Source organism: Podarcis muralis, chromosome 17 (genome assembly GCF_964188315.1).
Source record: "Podarcis muralis chromosome 17, rPodMur119.hap1.1, whole genome shotgun sequence".
NCBI lineage: Eukaryota > Metazoa > Chordata > Lepidosauria > Squamata > Lacertidae > Podarcis > Podarcis muralis.
Genome location: NC_135671.1, coordinates 29,894,416 through 29,916,287, shown reverse-complemented (window position 1 = coordinate 29,916,287; position 21,872 = coordinate 29,894,416). Strand labels below are relative to the sequence as shown.

The 21,872-nt window shown below is 41.4% G+C and overlaps 2 long non-coding RNA genes across 3 annotated transcripts in view; both read left to right on the top strand.

Moving 5' to 3' along the window:
* Positions 1 to 10,734, top strand: part of LOC114587966 (uncharacterized) — a 53,617-nt gene extending 42,883 nt beyond the window's left edge. For both annotated transcript variants that reach the window (XR_013391133.1, XR_013391132.1), the window contains one exon: positions 10,033 to 10,734. This is a non-coding gene — a long non-coding RNA (uncharacterized LOC114587966). The remainder of the gene's footprint in view (positions 1 to 10,032) is intronic.
* A 372-nt stretch (positions 10,735 to 11,106) lies between these two features.
* LOC144325961 (uncharacterized) overlaps positions 11,107 to 21,872 on the top strand; it is an 81,135-nt gene continuing 70,369 nt past the window's right edge. Inside the window, exon 1 of the long non-coding RNA XR_013391134.1 lies at positions 11,107 to 11,553. This is a non-coding gene — a long non-coding RNA (uncharacterized LOC144325961). The remainder of the gene's footprint in view (positions 11,554 to 21,872) is intronic.

Below are 21,872 nucleotides of genomic sequence, written 5' to 3'. Positions count from 1 at the left end.
GTCCAGTGTCTCACAAGCTGCCATGTCCAATACTGGAAGGGTTGAAAAGCTTGTTGTGAGTTGAGGACCCGACACCTGCTTAGGACACAAGGACACATGTATTTTAGGTAATGGGCTAAATAAGGCCACAACTTTATTGGTTACAGCACATGAGTGGTATTGGCTTAGGCATTGGGTCTAACAATCTATACATGACTCCACCCCGCTCTGCGGGGAGTCATTTGAGGGTTAACAACCAGTGGGAGGAGCTTGTTGATGCAAATACAACTGGAAGTGTCCCCTGACATCACCGGGGGTCGTTCCATGGCCCTAGCCACCAGCAGGGCATTGGACAGGATCCACGACCACCGGATCCCTTTAACAGAATACCCAACAAGGAGAGGGGTAGGTGATGGCCACAACCTCCCCTCCAACACACCACACATATTCCAATGCCTAACTGCCACCCAAGCCAAAAGAGGCTCACCGCCAAATACCCTCACAGCTGCAACCAATCTCTAATGCTTCTGATGATATCGGCCAACCACACATCATTTCCTTGAGCAGAAAAATGAACGCCATCATGGCGTTTGCCCTCGTAGGTGTGTGACATCATACTGGGTTCATAAGGAAAGGGTCAACTTCCCTTGTAAAATGACTAACCAATGGGAACCCAAGAGAAGGGAGTTAGAGTTAGGGTGGTTGAGAAGACAGTCTGTGTTAGAAGAGACAGAGAGGAGAAGTCTGTGGGTTGGGCTAGTCTGATGTGAGAGAATTTGTTAAGAGGAGTCAGTCAAACAGTTGAGATAATCAGTCAGAAGGTATTAGGAAGGTATAGGCTGGTAAAGAAACTAAAATTAAGATACCGACAGGAATATTATCTAAGAAACCATAAACTTGTTAATGTTTATAAAATAAACTTGTTTATTTGGTACACTTTTAACAACTGTCTGGACTCGGTGTTTTACCCGAGAGGAACGGGTTGGTGGCAGCGGGGAAGCAAGCACAGTGGTGGCACAGGGATCAATAGACCGTTAAACGTCCGGGGACCCTGTGTGATCGCCACAGCCATCGTCTCGAAACAGTGCCACCTCGCTGAAGCAGAATGGGGCACGGCGCTGCCACAGCCACTTAAATGCGGCTAAACCCCACCCCTAAGCCAGCCCTATTGGCTGGCTAAAGGGCACGGTGTGACAGCTGGGATAACTGACGCAGGGAGCCAAATACGACCCCCTGCCAAAGCAGGAACCAGCTCCCGCTCACAACCCCTCCCCTCTGGTAGGAGGAGAGGTCTTATAAAAAACAGTAGCATGGCTGTTTTCTGTAGAACACAAATTTAAGAACGATGGTCCCCAATGACTGCATCTGAGGTCCAGCATAAGCCACAAGGGTTACCGCATTCTTAGTTAATTCTTTCCCACCAGATAATTATCAAAGGGTTTAACAGGCAAAATATTCCCCTCAGCTCCTGTATTCAGTCAGAATTTCACTGGAAGTCTCTGGAAGGTTAAACCAACACACTGTCCAACCTCCTTGGCTTGCAGGCTGCCAGGCGGTATTATGAGCTAACGTCCAGTAAGCTACTGTTGAAATCAAGCTCTTGATCTTGAGTTGACATTCTTGTTTTTGCTAGAACCTAATGGCTTTAATAAGGGACGCGGGTGGCGCTGTGGGTAAAAGCCTCAGCGCCTAGGGCTTGCCGATCGAAAGGTCAGCGGTTTGAATCCCCGCGGCGGGGTGCGCTCCTGTTGTTCGGTCCCAGTGCCTGCCAACCTAGCAGTTCGAAAGCACTCCCGGGTGCAAGTAGATAAATAGGGACCGCTTACTAGCGGGAAGGTAAACGGCGTTTCCGTGTGCGGCTCTGGCTCGCCAGAGCAGCGATGTCACGCTGGCCACGTGACCCGGAAGTGTCTCTGGACAGCGCTGGCCCCCGGCCTCTTGAGTGAGATGGGCGCACAACCCTAGAGTCTGTCAAGACTGGCCCGTACGGGCAGGGGTACCTTTACCTTTACTTTAATGGCTTTAATTGCCTTACCCTGGTATAATGGTTTTTCATGGCACATTTCTGCCAAGTCTTCGCAAATGTTAGTTTTATACTGCATCACAGTGGGGGCACATATGCCCTCTGGTTTGGTCATATCTATATTTAGGTTGTGACTTCTCAGAGTCCATGCAGGAAACCCCTAATTACTGGATGTGGCTCCTTGCCAGATATTAAAGAAGATGTCATGGTGTTCAGTTGAACTCTTGCTACTTCTGTTATGTTGCACTTTTCAATTGTTCCAGAGAAAAATCAGGGTCCCTTGGGAGCTTTTCCTCCTTCACACTGAAATAATCTTATCCTCTGCGTATCATTGACTGCAGGGCCAAATCAACCATTACTAGCTCTAAGTCTGAGTTCAATAGCAAACTGTTCAGTAACGTCTGCATGAGGCTGCATATGATTTCATCATCATCAATCTTTATTATGGTCCAGAGACCCAACAAATCGTTACAAAGCAATACACAATCCATACAGCCTACCTCCAGGTTAAACAAGCATTTTGTTCAGAATATAGGGATCATTGGTTCTTGCAACAACGGATAAAAACTTTGCCACTGCTAATGTTTTAGCGTTTCTCTGGTCTTCCAATAGGAACCTGACATAGTGAGCCTCTGATTTTCCCGGGAAAGGTACCAGCAAGGGTAATATCAATTCAGCCCTGGCTTGCTCATATATTGCACAGTGCAACAAAATATGTTTTATGGAATCGATGTCTTGAGCACACGAGCAAAGTCTGTCCTGGTAGGGAACTCCATACGATTTCAAAAGAAATATTGCTCAAGCACTAGATTATTGCAAGGAGTGTAGCCTGTACTAAATCCTGCAAGGAGCTCTGTGATATAATTTCAGCCATCAACATCAGGAAAAACAAAGGTATTGTCCCCAACACAGCTCAACAAAATGTTTACCTGCCATTCTTAGGTGCCTTATCAACTCCAGTATCAGTGAGATATAGCTGAAAACCTTACTCCTAACAGTTCCAACTAAATTTCATTGTAAAAGTAGCAGAGACAAAGGCTGTAATATCTACTAAAAATGTTGGGGGGGGGGGTTTACATCAATAATCAAATAATAGATCTTATTCTAACTGCCCCTGCTAAAACCTTGCAGTTTTTGCTGTCACCTGATCATCTTGATCTGCTAAAAGAAAGGACACAGTAGCAATGGTTGAGCGACCCAGCATGGACAATAATGGAAGGTTAATCACCTCATTCCTCAAATCTTTATAAAGAGTGCAGGCCAGAAGCACATGAGCCACTGACTCAATACTGCCATTTCCACAGGGACATGACCGTTTTTCTAGTGAATTTCTTTGAAATCGACCCTCAAGTACAGCCAAAGGCAGTATATTCAATCTAGTGAAAGTGAAAGCGCGTCTGTATTTTGGAATTGTTGAATTTTGCAAATAGGGTGCCAAAGTGTCAAAATGACTAGGTGGCCTGGCTTCCAGTCATGTGTTATATCTTTTCCCTCAGCTGATATTTTTGTCCAATATAGTAATTCTTTCAGAGATCCCTTCATAGAGCATATTTATGAGATTTTCTCATTCTTTTTTCCCATATTTCCCCAATACAGTGGTACCTCGGGTTACAGACGCTTCAGGTTACAGATGCTTCAGGTTACAGACTCCGCTAACCCAGAAATAGTACCTCGGGTTAAGAACTTTGCTTCAGGATGAGAACAGAAATTTTGTGGCGGCAGCGGTAGGTCCCATTAGCTAAAGTGGTACCTCAGTTTCAGGTTAAGAATGAATTAAGTTCTTAACCTGAGGCACCATTGTACTACATGGGTTCAGAAAAAACATTTTTTTGTCCTTAATCAATCATGTCACTCTTTTTCTACAGCTGCAACATACATGGAAGTCTTTACAAAGTGTAGTTGGAAGGCTCATTGGTAGATATAATTGCAAAATAATTTTCTATTTTCTATTATTGCTGCTGTTTGGCAAGATTAGACGTTTACAGCCAGCTTGGGGGGAGGGGGCGATTGCAGTCTAGCCTCAGCCTCAGTTGACTTTGGATTCCCCACTCACCCCACGCCATGCTTTAGGTGTGGTCTGCCCAAAGGTAAGTGCATAACATCTTGCTATGGAAGCCTTAGGCCGCCATGTTCAGGACAAAAGAGGAATTTGCCTTCAGAAAAAAATTGGCTTGTCTGGGGTTTTGCCTACCTCATAGCAATTGTCACAACTTGATGGCGGATAAGACATTGGGTTGGATCCTCAATGTAGATGGACAGGAGGTCAGGAGCACCCACCACTACAAGGAATCAGGGTATCCCATTAAAAGGATCCAGGGGAGAACGCCCAGATGGTGATCTCAGTGGGATGCCCCAATTTGATGTACGTCAAAGGGTGATCCTTAACCTTGGTTAACCCTGCCAAATAATCAGCCAGCAGACGGGCTGGTTGATTCAAGATACATACCCAACGCTTGTACCAAAACCTACTGACATCTGTAATCAATAAAGTTGTGGCCTGTGGTTGTCCTGTGTTTATTACTAATTCACCATGCCTTGGCCCTACCGCCCATAGCTTCACTGTGCCTGGAGCCACAATCTTCTTCAAAATGCAACTTATTCAAATCTTGTAAATTCCAGGACTATCTCTTAAAATGAGATCTGGCTTGTAGCGAGTATGAACGGTAGTTTTACCATAAAACTGTAAACATGGTTGCGCTGTCCAGCTGATTCTCCCAAGCCTATTATATAATCCCTTACATCACTCCCATGTCTCCAGGTTTCATTTTTCACTGCAGTTTCTTGTATGCTATTCTGGACAGTGTCCTTAGAATCCCTGTAAAGCAGCTGGAGGTTCAGCTGGTGGGGCCAGACTCAAACAGTTGCTCAGCAGTGAAAACAATTTCTCTGTAGATTGGGGTGCATGTAGCCCTGAGGATTTTTAAGCCCATCTATTCAAATACCACCACCTACAGGATCAGACTCATGTATGAAATGAGTTCAAAAGCTGGATGAACCTTGGAATATCGTAACAATTCAGCTGAATCCAGAATCAAACTGGGCTCATTCAGCATCTGGTCCAAAGCAAGTCATCACACCTCCGGATCAGTCCTGAGCAGGTTCCATGAATCTGAATTTATTCAGAATGCTTTGGACCGATCCAAAGCTCAAAACACTCTCTAAGGAAGCCAGGAAGGCTGTCTCCAGAAATAGCCCTCTGGGGCCCCCTCCCCAGTTGACCAGCAGTGCTATTAGAAGTGTGAGCAGACTCCCAGAGGGGCTGGGAGGAAAGAAAGACAGAGAGTGTGGTTGAAAGTTGCAGGAAAGGGGGAAAGGAAAGGAGGGAGGGAGGAAGGAGGCAGAAGGAAAAGCAGTGAGTAGAGAGAGGGGGGCATTAAGGCACACAGACTGACAGACTGATGGAGGAGGGAGAGGGGATGCAGAGCAGAACAGACTCGACCCTGATGGTTATGGAGGAAGTCACTAGCAGAGTGTGAAAGGTGATGAAAAGCAAACTTTTGAGCTTCTGGTCCTGTGGGAATGTTCTGGGGTGCAGGAGAGGATATATTGACTAATTATATCCTTATCCAACTTGTGCTAACAAGTTCCCAAAATATCAGCAGAGTTTATAGACATTCCCCTTTAAGTTCGCAACGGTAACGCTTGCACAGGTTCGCTAGAACCTCTATAATAATTACCCTGGTAATTTCCCCTTTTGTTCCCTCTTAAAATACAAGACACGACACAGTCTTTATAAAAGTATAAAAGAGTTTACTCACGTTCTGTTCACAATATGATCCCAGAAGGCAGACAGCTTAAAAAGGTTACATACGTTCAGAATCTATCTTGTAGCAAGATAGTCCTTATCTCCTCTCTTGGCTGGGAGCCAAGAGAGCATCCTTAGATGTTTCCTCATCGAAGGAAGATGGCAGAGAGAGAGAGTGGTTGCCTGCCCTGTGCTTTTATCATTACCTGCACAGGTGAGGCCACACCCACCTCTGGTCACATGCGGAGGAAGTCCGTCCCCAGGAAGTTTACCTGCTTGCTGGACTGACATCCCTCCCCATGTTCTAACATGTACACTCTAGGAATGTTGTCATTGACTGCTCCTGTGTTTACATCCCACAGGTCCGTGGTCTCTCCTTGCTTCAGAGGCTCCCTTGCACCTTTGGCGAGAAGTACCAGCGCCTCTGAAGCCAGCATCCTGTAATTTGGCAGGATCCACTCCATTAAACAACACCTTGTAGATGACATGATACTGATGATGTGTCAGTCATCATTCTGCTACCATGTAGGCTCAATAATGAGCCCTTCTCTGGGTTCTGTGTGCTGTGCCTAGAAAGCATGCATCTGAAAGTTCTCCTGCTTGGCCCACGCTTTCTAGGTATGAGTTTGAGTGGTTTTCCCTTGCCCAGCTCTTTTCCAAGGGAAAACCTGAATTGCAGTTCCATTCAATTGAATGCTAAAGAGTGGTTTTCCACAGGGGAAAACAGTGGGACAGGGGAAGTGTGGATAAACTTATGTGTTCCTAGAATTCATATCTTCTACAGTAACTCTCCCTGCTTCCATCACTGTCCCTCTATTTCCTGGAAAACCAGTTGGCTGAGCCGGATCTGCATCGTGTGAGAGGCGCTTGGGAGAAATCATGTCACCTAAGTAGCCCACAAGCCATCTAGGACATCAGCTCCCATAGGAGCATCAGGAATCCCTCTGATTCTATTAGCCTTCTGTGGAGGACTAGCTGAAGTCATCGACACACACAAAGAAGTAGCTTTTGCTCTAGCATGGCAGATTACTATTGTTAACTGTAGTTACATAAAAACCTGCATTTAGCTAATAATTGTCCGTGTGTTTTAAGCCAAACCTCACTCTGTTGCAGTTGCCTGTATATTAATCAAATTCCAAGCATGATGAGATAATCAACTTCACTTCCAATGTATTGGTGCAATCCAGCTGCTTTTCTTCAACTCATACACTTGAGATCTGGAGCTGGCACTCCTGCAGAAATCATTATATATGATTTATATATTGCCCTTTGCTGGCAAATGATCCTACCCATTCATTCGAGGTCTAAAATTTGCACCCCAAATCATGAGGACATTCCATCCTAACAGCCTATGGAGTAGAATGAGGACATCTCCCTCAATAAAAACGATCTTCCTCTCCTCTTCATGGCACTCTGTTAGAATTAAAACATTTCCACTCTTCAATGCCAGATGGCATAACCTAAGGGACTGAGATTCTATAGTCCAAAAAAGTAGACTAACATGTTTGTAGTTTGTTTGTTTCTTAATGAATTCTTCTTTTCTGGCAACGTAAATCAGTGGGACTCCGGAAGATGTCGCTTGTGCATGCACTGCATGGAAAAGGTAAAAGGTAAAGGACCCCTGGACAGTTAAGTCCAGTCAAAGATGACTATGGGGTGCAGCATTCACCTCCGCTTTCAGGCTGAGGGAGCTGGCGTTTGTCTTTATTTTATTTATTTTTTATTTTTTTAGAAGACTACTATAAAACTTTATTGATGCATAATTTACAAAGATGCTGTGGCTTGGCTTACTTCAGAGAAAATATAGGCACAGTCTATAACACTAACTGAAAGGTTTCAGTCAACAGAAATTTAGGTTGCTTATATATAAAGGGGTAGATTAGAAGTCACAGGGGCTGAAATGTAAATCTCCTTCCTCTGAGACACAGATGCAATAAAAATGCTCAACTGCCTTGGTAACATTAGGGACCACTGAGGAATGGCAGGGAAGACAGCAACCTCCAAACTGAGTTTTACATACTAGTTTCTGCAACAAATTTTAAGGACTAAGAACAAATGAGCTGCTTTCCAGTAAGATGGTAGTCGTTTTTTAAAAAAGAATCCTTGCAGTCTCCAGCAAATGTACCATGGTGGAGATGGGATTACCTTTTCTGAAAGCCATGCTTCTTTTGCTTATAGAAGAAATCTGTTTTTGAGCTGCCCAGATTGACGATCTTGGGACAGCCATCTCGATTTTTCACATAGTCGTCCAATAGCCACGCCCGCCTGCTTGCGGCAGAAGATCAAATCCGGGTGGTTGTTAGCCGTCCCTGAAACCCTTCGCCTCGCCCTGGTGTTTCTCTTTAGACAGCTTTCTGGGTCAAGAACTGGAGGAGGGAGAAGAGGTACTGAGATGTATTTATTCTATTTAAATAACTCATCTTAGGGCCACATTTGTAGGCCTGTTATTAATGGGGTTGGCTGAACTGCTTTCTCAGCATTCCAATGAGAACAAGGTTCTGGATTTCCTTTGAGAGGAATGGCAGAATATAAATTTAATAAACAAATAAGATGACAAGTTTGCAATCAATTAATGGATTGACTTGAAACTTGGCAGTGTAGGAAAAGAAGCTTTGTGGGTGGTATATGCCACACATGGGTTAGAAAATATTTTCAAAATTGCTTCTTTGGAATGAGTTTAACATTTGATGAGAGACTTGGGCATGTTGACAGGTGCAGGGAGAAAAAGATTATGGGAAAGTTATCCATTTTGTACCATGCATTTTGGGAAATGGGTAGTAGTTAAAGGGGAAAAGCTAGTATTTACTTTTGCCCATCAGTTGTGTAACTCGTCGGAAGCTTTTATTTAAAAGGGATTTATTTATTTTTCTGGTGAACGTTAGTCAATGGACATGCTTATTCTGCTGTTGCTAAGCAATGGTTTCCAGGCAACGATCTGATAGACCAGGCCTCAGCCTCGTAATTTAGGTAGACCCAGAGATTAGAAGTTAGGCCTGAAAGGAGACAGAAAGGGGGGGAAACCCACAGCAGATGAATAAAAATAGTTTTTTATTCAGTAGGTGGATTTGTGACAGGAAGCTTCTGAAGGCACAGAAGAGGCTTCAGAAGCAAGCATGAGGGGAAGGGGGATTTTGGGGGTGGCTGTGTGTGCTTTAACCTATTGAATTTCCTCTTTTTCGTTGCGGCCATTAAAGGCTAGGCTTGCCAACTGACTTGAAAGGCTTGCTCCTATGCATTTAACAATTATGCAACCTGCAGAAATCAGCTGGGGTGATTATAGGGCATGGGAACCCCCTGCTAATGCCACCCGATCAACCCATAAAAGTTGGCAATCCTATGAAATACACATAAGCCTGCTTTGTGGGGGGGATTGCAACCTTTATTTTTAACTTGACTTGACTTGCTTAGCCACTTAATAGGCATTCTAAGTTGAATGTGAATACGTGTGCTTCTAAATCATATGATTTCTTCTTTTTGAAGTATTTCCCCCCCCCCTTTATTTCTGCACTGAATTTCAAACCCTACAGTTGGCAGGTGGTGGTGATACCAGCTTGGCATTGACTCTTGTCAGAGCCTTTCAGTGCTGGTTCCCTGGTTGTAGAATGCCCTCCCTTCTGAGGTGTGCTTGTCTCCCCTATTATTTAACTATAAAGAAGGAATTTTAAAACATTTACCAAGTTTACCACGGCTGAAAGATACTGTTCCTTGAAATCATTGGCTGAGAGAATGTGACTTTTCAAACTTAATAAACAAATTAGGGCAACATTTGTGGGCCTGTTGTATGTTTTTAATTATATTTTTATTGATGTGTTGGCTGCCCTGATAGCCTTTGGGCAGAATGGTGGCTAAGAAAGAAAGAAAGAAAGAAAGAAAGAAAGAAAGAAAGAAAGAAAGAAAGAAATTTCAGTTTCCAAGGCATAGCCTTCTCAAAACACAATAAAATTCAATTAACTAACAAAAAATATTCCTGCTTAGCATGCTGTATTGAGGGTTTTCCATGTTCACTATAACATAAGTCATGTCCTTGGACTCAGCTACATTTGTAAAGATAAAGCGCTTTATATGCGTTATAACACTGTGACACCAAATGGTGTTGTGGAGTCCCGTTTTTTGCCAACGGGATTTCCTTGTACGAAGTTCACAACACGTTTACCCGATGTAAAACATAGCTAACTGTAAAACATAGATAAAAACATCAGAGTGCAAATGTCTCTTGAAATAAACAGATGACAAATTTCATTCCCAAAACTCCAAACTGAAAAAAATGAATTTTCATGCAATTTAGATATATGCACAACCAAGAAGAGAGAAGAATGAAACATGTAGTGGTGGAAACGCCATCTCTTGTATAACATCCAGTTCAGCCTTTGACCAGCTTCTAAATAAAGCCAAATGACTAGTACTAGCAATGTTGTTGATACCCAGTGTTGGACATCAAAAAGACATGAGGGTGGAGATGGAATACATCTGGAGCTTGTGCATGATTCCTGGACGGACATATGTGAGTAATGTCTTTCCACATCTGTTCCTCAGCAAATAAAATGCTAGAGAGCATGGAAACGCTGTCAGCCCTTTAAAAATTCATGGGTCTATTTTCTGTCTGGAAGAGGATGCAGTTCACACAATTGCAGGCTTAGTATTTCTGTGCCAGTTCGTTTATATTTGTTTGTGTTTCATAGATGCATTTTTAATAGTTACTGACACTCTGTGCATCTATTTAATAATGCATTTACAACTACCGGTTGATTACATTCTGTAGCCTAGGGTAGGCAATGGAATTAAAATGGTTTTAAAATGCAGTAAAACTGCTGTTATAACTTTGAATGAACCTTTTTATGAGTCTCATAACTATGTATTCCTGGGTCTGTTGTATCTCACCATCTTCCTTTCCCCCCTCTTTGTCACTCAACATTTATAATCCTATTCTACGTATCTCACAATCTTCCTGGTTAACAAAAGAAATAAAATCAATCCAGATTGTTGAAAATGAGTATGTCGTCCTTTGGGCTTCTTAGTGCCTTAAGGTGGCGTGTTAATTTCTCCCATTATTGCAGAGTTCCAAAGCTTGCAGACCCTCCAAGTGTCCCTACTTCCCAGGGACAGTCCCGGATTTACAAAGGCCATCCTGGTTTCTGATTTGATCCCGGAATGTCCCACTTTTCCTTAGGATGCCCCTATTTTCATCAAAGAAATGTCGGAGGGTATGAGGTTGGCAGACCTGTTCTGAATATTCCGTCTTGAAGCAGTTTTCCTCAAAAGGCATTTGGGAGCAGGGCTTAACTGGTGCCACTAACAGCAATTAAGGTTGCCATACGTCTGGAATTTCCTGGACATACAGTAGTGCCTCGCAAGACGAAATTAATTCGTTCCGCGAGTTTTGTCGTCTTGCGATTTTTTTCGTCTTGCGAAGCACCGTGTTGGGAAAGTTTTGGAAAAGCTTCAAAAATCACCAAAGTCTTTAAAAACCTCAAAAAAGGCTACCACACCGCGTTCTATGAGTTGCTCCTCGAAGTCAAGTTGACTTGACTTTTAAGTTGTAATCATTCTTCTGGTTTTTATTATTGCTTGTAAGGCGCTCTGAGCCCAGCCTTGGCTGGGGAGGGTGGGGTATAAATAAAAAAATATTATTATTATTATTAACTGTATTAACAGTGTTAAGAAAAAGGAAACAAACTTGCAAGACATTTCCGTCTTGCGAAGCAAGCCCATAGGGAAAATCGTCTTGCGAAGCAGCTCAAAAAACAAAAAACCCTTTCGTCTAGCGAGTTTTTTGTCTTGCGAGGCATTCGTCTTGCGAGGTACCACTGTACCTGGAATCCTGCAGTCAGAAGTAGAGAACCAGAACCAGAAATAAAGAAAAAAGCTCAACAACCGCAATCTCTCTCAGAATTCCCCATCCTGAGGGTCTGTTTATAAGAACAGCTGAATGAAGTTGTAAAGATTTTCATTTTCTTTGAAAAAACAAAAATAGCTTACTGGCACTGAAAAACAACATGTTGGAGAGAAGCCTATGTAGATCTTCTCTCCCAAATTAAGCTAATAGTTCCATACAATTTTTCCAATAGGAATAGATTTTTTAAAATGTTTTATTCCCTATTTTCCATTTTTTGTGCATTAAGTTTGGTTTTCTAGCCAAGTATTTTTATTTATATATCCAACAAAATTCTTCCTTGAAAAGATTGCTTGATGCTAATTAAAAGAATTTTCTCAGTGAGCAATGTTCTGAAAGTAAGCAGAACAATTTGGTATGACTCATGGTTTTGGTGGGAAGGACTGATTGGGCTCTTCACTATTTCAGATGTGTGAATGGCTATGAATAGCATTAGAGGAAGTCTGGATGGGTAGCTGTATTACTCTATTGTAGCAAACACATGAAAAAATAGTCTCATGGCACCTTTAAGGCTAACAGAGGGTTTATGGCGAAACAGAAAAGGTAGTCTCAAACACTGGGAGGTCTTTAATCATTTAATGCATTGGGGGGCCATTTGGACAAACAAACAAACAAACAAACAAACAAACAGTTTTGTCCAGAGAAATGAGAGGGGATAAGTTCATCTCTCCCTTAAAAACTTGGGACCAGTTTACCTACGAGATTCTTCTCTGTGTAAGCATAGTAAGTATTTATGGCATCCTTTTGCACACATGACACTTTTATGGCTGTTTAGTTGCCCCAAGAGAAAAGTGGCTTGAACTGCTGCTGTCGTTATTTATGTGGAAAACAGGTATGATTGCTCTTTCTACATGGAAAAAGTCTCCGTTATGCATGCTTTTTTTCTCCACAGATGGAATATTTTCAGGCCTCACTTTGACAATTTTATGCGTTTGCAGCATAAAATGCCCATAACACTTTCTTGCAAAGAGAAGAGAGCCATATTTTTGCTGAGAATGATTTTTCAGCAACAAAAATTGCCACGATTAGTCTATTGCCAATATAATCAGACACATCTTCCTACAGCCAGGAAAGTTATCATTACCAGCATCTCTCCTTCCCAAAACAGTGAATGAATTGTCAAGTGGCTTCAGGAATTACTCTGCACAAATCTAAAGGGCTGCTACTAAACAAAGTGTGCCTGACACATTGTGGAAAGATACCTGTAGCAGGTAGTTATTAAAAAGCAGAAACAGCAATAAAAAGTCAAGACTATAAAAATGTTGTAGGCAACTTATCAGCGGTTTGACATGGATAGATGAAGTGAAATACCCAAGAGTTACAAAGGAGCATAAGATATATTACTGAAGTGAGAATTCAGAAGGAAGCTGGGTTATAGAGCATTAACAAAATTGGGGAGGGGGGTTGACATCATCTGTTTAATATGGTGGCTTAGCCCAGGGCTTGTCATTCAATTGCTAGCCAATGGCCATGATAATTACTATATACCAAAATACAAACTTAATAGTAAAGGTAAAGGTACCCCTGACCGTTAGGTCCAGTCACAGACAACTCTGGAGTTGCGCGCTCATCTCTCTCTATAGGCCAAGGGAGCCGGTGTTTGTCTGCAGACAGCTTCCGAGTCATGTGGCCAGTGTGACTAAGCTGCTTCTGGCGAACCAAAGCAGCGCACGGAAACACCGTTTTCCTTCCCGCCGGAGTGGTACCTATTTATCTACTTGAACTTTGACGTGCTTTCAGACTGCGAGGTGGGCAGGAGCTGGGACCGAGCAAGGGAGCTCACCCCATCGCGGGGATTCGAACCAAAAACCTTCTGATCAGCAGGCCCTAGGTTCTGTGGTTTAGACCACAGTGCCAGCCGTGTCCCAAATAGTAGCAAACATCAAATGATATAAGGAAGAGGAAAAAATCAGAACCATCAGTTAACTCAAGTTCAGATTAAACCTCCAAATCTCCGAAACCATTTGTAGCAGTATAATCCAACTCTCTAGTCTGTTTTATGGCTGCTTCAGCTGTTGTACAGCCGAAAGAGCCAGCGTTATGTGTCACAAAACCATTAGTGTCACTCAAGAGAAGTTGAACGATTTCTGCCAGGGCGGTCCTGCTGCCATATGTCAACAAGGGTTTCAGAAATCTCTCCAAATACATAAATGAACAAGTTTGTTCTATAATTTGCTGATCTTAACTCCATTTATACATTGGGCTGTGTCTGACAAAACTCACAATCATAGTTTTGGAATTATAGATAGACTTTCCGGTTTGCAGATACACTAAATGGATCAAAAATATTTTTAAGCCCCAAGCGGGGAAGAGATATAAGTACCAAATCATCTGCGTACAACAAGATAATATTTCTGTTCCTGATTAGTGATGAATGAGAGTTTAATAAAGGTAACTGTGGTAGCTAATAAGCATCCTTGTTTTACTTCTCACAGTGTTTCAAAGGCTTCTCCCATACCACCTTATAAACCAACTCTAACCCTCATTTCTATATTACTGTATAATTTTTGTATTACCAAAAGTCTGTGGCCAATGCTGGAGTTTTGTAGTTTCGCCCACAATCTATGTTGATTCATATGGTCAAAAGCCATGGAGAGATCAATAAAGGCTACAAAAAGGTTATTCTTAGTGTTCTTACTATAGTATCTTATGATTCAAAGTAAAATGTTCGTCAATAGTGCCATATTCTCTTCTAAATCCTGCTCGTTCTTCATGAATAATGTCATTAGTTTGCATCCAGTCTAATAAAGAGAATACCGGGCATATAGCTTCAAAGAACTATCTAGCAGACTAATTGGCTGGTAGTTTTGTGAGGCATTCCTATCCTCTTTCTCATAAATCAGAAGGATGATACTCATTTTCCACTGAGGCAGCGTGTCTTACACTGTTTATTGTGGTAAACAAGCCAGCCAGAATTGGCATCCACCATGGTGAATATTCTTTGTAAAGCTCTGGAGGAAACAGGTCTTCCTTGGGAGCTTATGGGATTTCAGGCAAGAGATAAGAGTCTTTTATTTTATTGCCAAGAGACTGGATGCTCTTCTGGTAAATTTGAGAAATCCTGACACCCTCCCAACTCATGCCTAGATTGGTGCCTAGATTAGCCACCAAATATATTAGAGAAATAATCTAGAGGCAGGAATTGAAGCTTCCAGCACTGATCTCACTTCTTTTAAAGGAGTTCCCAGAATTTGTCTTCCTTCTGTTATATTACTACAAGAACTGAATCGTGCCACTGGGTTTTAATGTATTCATCTTAAGCAATCTTTTATATTCCATCTTAATTTTAATTACTTTTTCTGCAGATTCCTTAGTTGGTTTCTAAACGTGATTACTTTCCTAACCAGATATTTCTTAGTCACTTTGCATTCAGCATGAAACCAGCATTGGCATTTTGACTATTTGTGGGCAAAATGGAGCAGGGCCTGAGCTCTGAAAGAATTTGCTGGAAAACATTTACATGGTTCGGATATTTATCCAAAAACAATTGGCACAACTTAGTCAGAAAAAATGCCACATGGTTTCTCTTGAATGTCACTACTCAGTATGAAAGTCCATTTCAATCTATTCACACCCAGCAATTCTCCAGTCAAGTTTACCATTTCATTTAGTAATGCATATTCAATTAGTGGACATGGGGTCATATTGGAAAATGATAATTTTCAGTTCTTTCTAACACTTCAAAAGCATTAGCTAGCAGAAATAATGATGAGGCTATTATCTGGTCAATAGCGCTACCTCCACATTTGTTCAGTTACGTATGATGTCCATTAGAAAAGTCTACATGGCTGCCATGAAGAATATAAAAAGTTATACCCTCCAACATTTCTCCTGTGAAAATAGGGGTGTCCTATATAATAATAATAATATCCCACCCATTTGGCTGGGTTGTCCCAGCCACTCTGGGTGGCTTCCAACATATATAAAACACAATAAAACATTAAACGTTTAAAAACTTCCCTATACAAGGCTGCCTTCACATATCTTCTAAAGGTTACTTATCCCCTTGACTCAGGATTCGCATAACTCCGAACCCTCCAACATTTCTTTGATGAAAATAGGGGCATCCTAAGGAAAAGTGAAGGGACACAGGTGGTGCTATGGGTTAAACCACAGAGTCTAGGACTTGCCAATCAGAAGGTCGGCGGTTCGAATCCCCGCAACAGGGTGAGCTCCCGTTGCTTGGTCCCAGCTCCTGCCAACCTAGCATTTCGAAAGCACGTCAGAGTGCAAGTAGATAAATAGGTACCACTCAGGCGGGAAGGTAAACGGCGTTTCTGTGCGCTGCTCTGGTTCGCCAGAAGCGGCTTAGTCATGCTGGCCACATGACCAGGAAGCTGTACGCCGGCTCCCTCGGCCAATAAAGCGAGATGAGCGCCGCAACCCCAGAGTCGGTCACGACTGGACCGAATGGTCAGGGGTCCCATTACCTTTAAGGAAAAGTGGGACATTCCGAGATCAAATCAGAAACCGGGACGGCTTCTGTAAATCCGGGACTGTCCCTGGGAAATGGGGACACTTGGAGGGTCTGCAAATTCAGTTTCTATGCTTCTGAAAGAATTGTGAGAGCCTCACAATCATTTTGTTAATACCCCAATCGAGGAGGAAAAGGTCATGTTAAAATATAGCAAATCCCCAGGACTTCATGAGCTTGTGGTGGAGTTTTACAGGACTTTGAAAGAGTTGTTACTGTCTCCACCTCTGCGCTCTGTTTAAAAGCATTTTTGATGGAGAAGCTCCGCCAGGCATTTGGTTAGAGGCAAAGAATTGGTTGGAGGCAAAGATCACAGCAGTTTTAAAGCCTAGCAAGATGCCAGAAGAAGAAAAAAGATTCCCACCAGCCTTGTTAAACCTGGATGCCAACATTTTTTACTGCAGGCCTTGCCTCTCATATTGAAAGAATAATTAGCTACCATTAGGTGGGCTTCATTACACAGAGGCAGATCACTGACTCCATCAGAATAAGATTGAATCCCATTCGTTTTAGCAAGATAAATCAGAGACCTCTGGGTGTGGTGTCCCTGGATGCTCACAAGGCCTTCAGTTACCTGAATTGGCACTTTTCGCTACATGTTCTAGAAGTCATGAACTTTAGGCAATGATTCTTAGCAGCCATAAAAGTTCTTTACAAGCCTTCCACAGCTGCGATCAGAGTCCACTCTAGACAGTTTAAAATGAACAGAGGGTCAAAACAGGGGTGTTCTCTGCCCCCTCTTCTTTTTGCACTTTGCTTGGAACCATTGGCAGAAGCTATCCACAAAAACAATGCAACAACTGGAGTCAAGATATGACCAGGAGAGTAAAATCAGCCAATTTGCTGATGATAAAGAACTTATGACTCCAGATCTAATTGCCCAATCATAGCAATTCCTGTAGCGATGGTAGAAATTGGGGAATATGGCAGAGTAGCCCCAAAACTTAAAATGGCAGCAACTAAACTTATAACCAGTAGAGAGAGTTTAAACCTTGAAAAGGAACTAAACTCGCCATATTAGGTCAGATTAATGCAATCAAAATGATTCTGCTTCCCAAGTTAAGCTTTTACTTTCATGTTTTACATGTTGTCCCCACCAAGACATGGGCTTAGTGGCAGGGTATTTTAATGAAATCCATCCATCTGAAAACAAGACTCAGACCGAATAGGGGTTTGTTGGGGGGGGGGTGGTGAAATACAACAAGAAGAACAGAGTGAGCCTGATTTACTCCAATATTACAAGTCCTTTCATCTTCATAATGTAACAGCATATCTTTATGAGACAGATAATAGACCTTGGCTTTCTTTGGAAGTAGCTACAACAAAACCAAATGTTTCATTCTTACAGGGAATTTTGACAGGATTTCAAACCCTTTTACACAGGCCACATTATTGGTTTGGAAACTGTGGAGATACAAACTTAGGAAAGAAACCTTACCTCTAGTCCCATTACTGCTACATTTGTAGTTTTGTCGTAATGTGAAATTGGTGCATTATAAAGCTTGGAAGGAAAGGAGTCTTTTTCATCTTAGATTTTTATGAATACAAAGCGTCTGTAACCTGAGGTACCGCTGTACAGGCAACTGTTAATGCTGGATAAAAGACAAATTATAGGACATGCCCATTAATTGGATATTTATACCACATGCTTTATCTTAGTACTAATCCAGCTAATAAGGGAAATGTTACAAGGAATATGATACACTTTGAACACTTTAATAGGTGAATATAAACACACTGAAAAGAATAGTGTCATATTTACATTAATAGATACATCAGTAACATCTAAAGTGATCTTGGGGTGCAAATAGCGATGAGCATTGGAACAAAATATGGGACAAGCAGCCAATTAAATCTATTTTTGCAATAGTGAGGGAAAGCTCACTGAAGTAGATTTAGCACTGGCATATAGCTCCCTTAAGGCTGGTTCCCATTATGGGAAATAGAAGTTATTATTCTTGGTGGAATTGCTCAAAGGTAGCAAATTAGCCAGGCAGTGACACCTTCCCCAGTGTTAGCACTATGGAACATGTAGGGAGAAGAAAATGCATCACTACTATGCTTGAAAAGCCTTGGATCCCCTTTATGCTAGCTGCAGAGGAACTGACTTATTGGAAGGTGGGAGAGACATTAACTTAGGAAGTCATGGCAGAAAAACTGGCATTTAAGGAAAAATGAGGAAAGAGTATATTGAAACCAATGGATTATCAGCTGCGTTTCTCAAACTTTGAGACTGTGATTAGTACATATGCGCAAAAACAAAGAAATATCATTTCAATGCTGTTAATACTCAGATCTCAGTGGCAGTTTCTACAGGTGACCTCTAGGGAAGGGTGAAGGGAAGGAGCAGGGAATTTGTTGATCTCTGGTTTACTGATATTTGATAGGAATTGTTGCGTTTATTAATCCTGAATGTGTATTGTATTAATTACTTATATTACACACCATGGGTGTAGCTGTACAGTGGTACCCTGAGTTACATACGCTTCAGGTTACATACTCTTCAGGTTACAGACTCCGCTAACCCAGAAATAGTACCTCGGGTTAAGAACTTTGCTTCAGGATGAGAACAGAAATCGTGCTCTGGAGGAGCAGCGGCTGCGGGAGGCCCCATTAGCTAAAGCGGTGCTTCAGGTTAAGAACGGACCTCTGGAACAAATAAAGTACTTAACCCGAGGTACCACTGTATATGGCTTGTAGAAAATCCAATAAAATAATTTTTAAGGAAATAAATATCCTTTAATTAAAAATAAATAAACCTTATTTGCATTGGCCAGAACAGACTATTATGTCACATGCAGGACTGCTGCATTTGTTCAGTTGTTCTTAGGGAAGTGGAAGTAACTTACAATTTCAGATAATAACACATGTCAAAGATTTGTTTTAATGGCATCACGTAATCATGTTTTTATAGGGATTACTGTATTCTTTGTGAGTGTATTTTGCTGCCTTTATTGTCTGGTTGACTAAAACAATAACATTTGGATTTTAGATTTGGAAAACATTGAGATGGACCTTTAAAACAAAGCCTTTTGGGCTGTTATTGACTCAAGCCACATTATCCTCTTTCTGCAAGCATGAGTGCGGACATCTCTTTCCTTTCTAAACAAGATAGGTTTTTCAAAATCTGTAGCAGGTGCCAATTAAAGCTATGCAAACAAGGAAAGCTTCAAAAAGACAATAAAAAGCCCACATATTTATGTATTTAACATCCTTTCTTTTAAATGGAATTTTAAATTATCAGAATCCTAGCAGAATTCCCATATGCAAGGGTTCACATGAGACCAATAGCCGCGGTTTCCTTTGACGACATAGAACAGAAAACATATTCAAGCCTGTAGTTCCATAATATAGTTGTGGTGTTTGCCTCCTAGGTGGGTCATAAGGAAAGGGTTAAATGAGTGTGATGTGATTGGCCAGTGGGTATGCAAGGGAGGAGTAAAAGTTAGAGTGGGAGGTTTTGAAAGTCAATTGAGGTTGGGAGTTGGAGAAGGAAGAGGGAGGATAAGTCTGTGGGTTGGTCGAGTTTTGTGTTGTGAGAGAGTGAGAGGAACTGTTAGGTGGAGTCAGATAGATAGTTGGGATAATCAGTTTGAAGTTGTTAGGAACGTATAGGTCAGTAAAGAAACTAAGATTAAGAAACTGACAAGAAAAATTAACTGAAACCTTAAACTTGTTCATGCTTATAAAAATAAATTTGATTATTTGTTAATGTTAACAACTATCTGGACTCCGTGTGTACCCGAGAGAAACGGGTTGGTGGCAGCGAAGAGGAAATCACAGTGGTGGCACAGGGATCAATAGACGGTCAAACGTCTGGGGACCCTGTGTGATCGCCACAATAGTCTATTATTTTTTTACTGTCTCTCTCTTCTCCCCCATTGGTCAGTCAGTGGGCCAAGATCTAAAACTCCATTACCCTTTAGTTTGCTGACAAGGCCAAATGCTAGTCTCTGCTTTCTATTGTCTCAGGTGGTAAAAGTGATGACCCTTGGTGAGATGGATTTGGAAGTCTTCAGCTACTGGTCCTTATTACAGGACCTTTAGTTCCACAAACAGAAGCAATGTACACATATAGAAGTGTATATGAAAATTGCTATACAGATTTTATTTTAAATTACAGCTAAAATTACAAATCAGTAGGACCAATCCCGTTTTAGTAGTGGGGAAGAACTCAGAATTTTTGTCAGACAATTTTTTTGTTAGCTGTAGCAGATAAAAAGTGCACTGGTGTCTAACCTACCCCATTTTCTTAGCTAGGCTCAGTTCTGCTGCACTGAAGAACTCCTGACATTCAGTCTGTGATTGACTTGCTTGGTCCTCAGAAAAGTAATTGAAAGGGTTATTCCTGCAGCTGTTTTAGCTCTTTGGTAATATTCTCCAGCTGTTGCAAATAGAGCTTGAAGGAAGAAATGATATATGTGGACTCCCTGGCTACAAGGGGTTTGAGGGGATGCAAATCACACTGATTACATCTGAAATTCAATTTATGGTGCCTATCTCTTTAAAAACAAAGCCAGAGGTCTTCATTTGTTTACTAGCATGTATGAGTATATCTGCTTGCTGTTAAATAAAGACCGAAATGCTCATAAATGGTTTCACCTTTCTCAAACTTCTGTTATGGCAATTTACATGGTAACAGAGGACCCTGCTGTGCTTCACAGGACAACTATCTTCATTGAAATATGTCCTTGTCTGCTAGTAGAGCAAGAGAGACTTACTTCCAAAGGTATTTTTCCAAATGAATTTCCCATCAACATTATTAAGCATCAACCTTTCCTTTTCACATCATTCAGATACTGTGTTCAGTGGGTTGCTTTTCATGACTTCCAAACCCAACACTTACTCTATATGTGATTACTCCTGTTCCGGGTTATTTTGTGGGGTGAGATGGAGATAGCATTCCAAACTAAAAACAACAACAACAAAAAAAAACTATGGCAGCGTCTCCCAGAAATATGTTAAGTAGTATTGAAAATCCCCATATACTTATTTTAATGACAATCTGCTTTGAACAGATTGTGTATGTGTTTGTACTAAAAATAAAATATTCTGGTACTTCCAATTTCCTGTATATTAATTAATTACAAATATGCCAGACTTTGCCTTTCTTACATTAACTGAAGAGTATATAATGAAGGATATTACAATATATCATCATATATAAATAAACAACTGCCTTGTTTGTTGTTTTATTTATAAAAATATTTATATACTGCTATTCTTTTTAAAAAATCAGCAAATAATACAATAATACTACAATTATACAGTACAAAAAAATAAAGATAGAAAATATGTTGGACATCTGTGGATATGAAGGCTTGCCCTGAATCGATTTGTAGAGCTTTGTGGCAATGTATAGCTCAAAACAGACTCAGAATGCCAGACAGAGTATCTCTGAAATATTGCAATTATTAACCACAACACCATATAGTATAGACTAAGTCTCATATAAGTAGCATGCTTGAGTCTAATTAATGCATGAAAGGGTTAATGCCATAGAGTAAAGCTGTCCTGCCAGGCTTAGTCTATGCTACTTTCCGTTACCTTGGGGGAAAAGAGGTAACATGTGGACTTCAGTGTGCAAGGAGCTCTTTGCTGCTTCCTCCAGTTGCATGGCTTTAATCAGCCTCTTTTGTGCCCATGCAAAAGCCTTTGACTGTGTCGACCACAGCAAACTATGGCAAGTTCTTAAAGAAATGGGAGTGCCTGATCACCTCATCTGTCTCCTGAGAAATCTCTATGTGGGACAAGAAGCTAC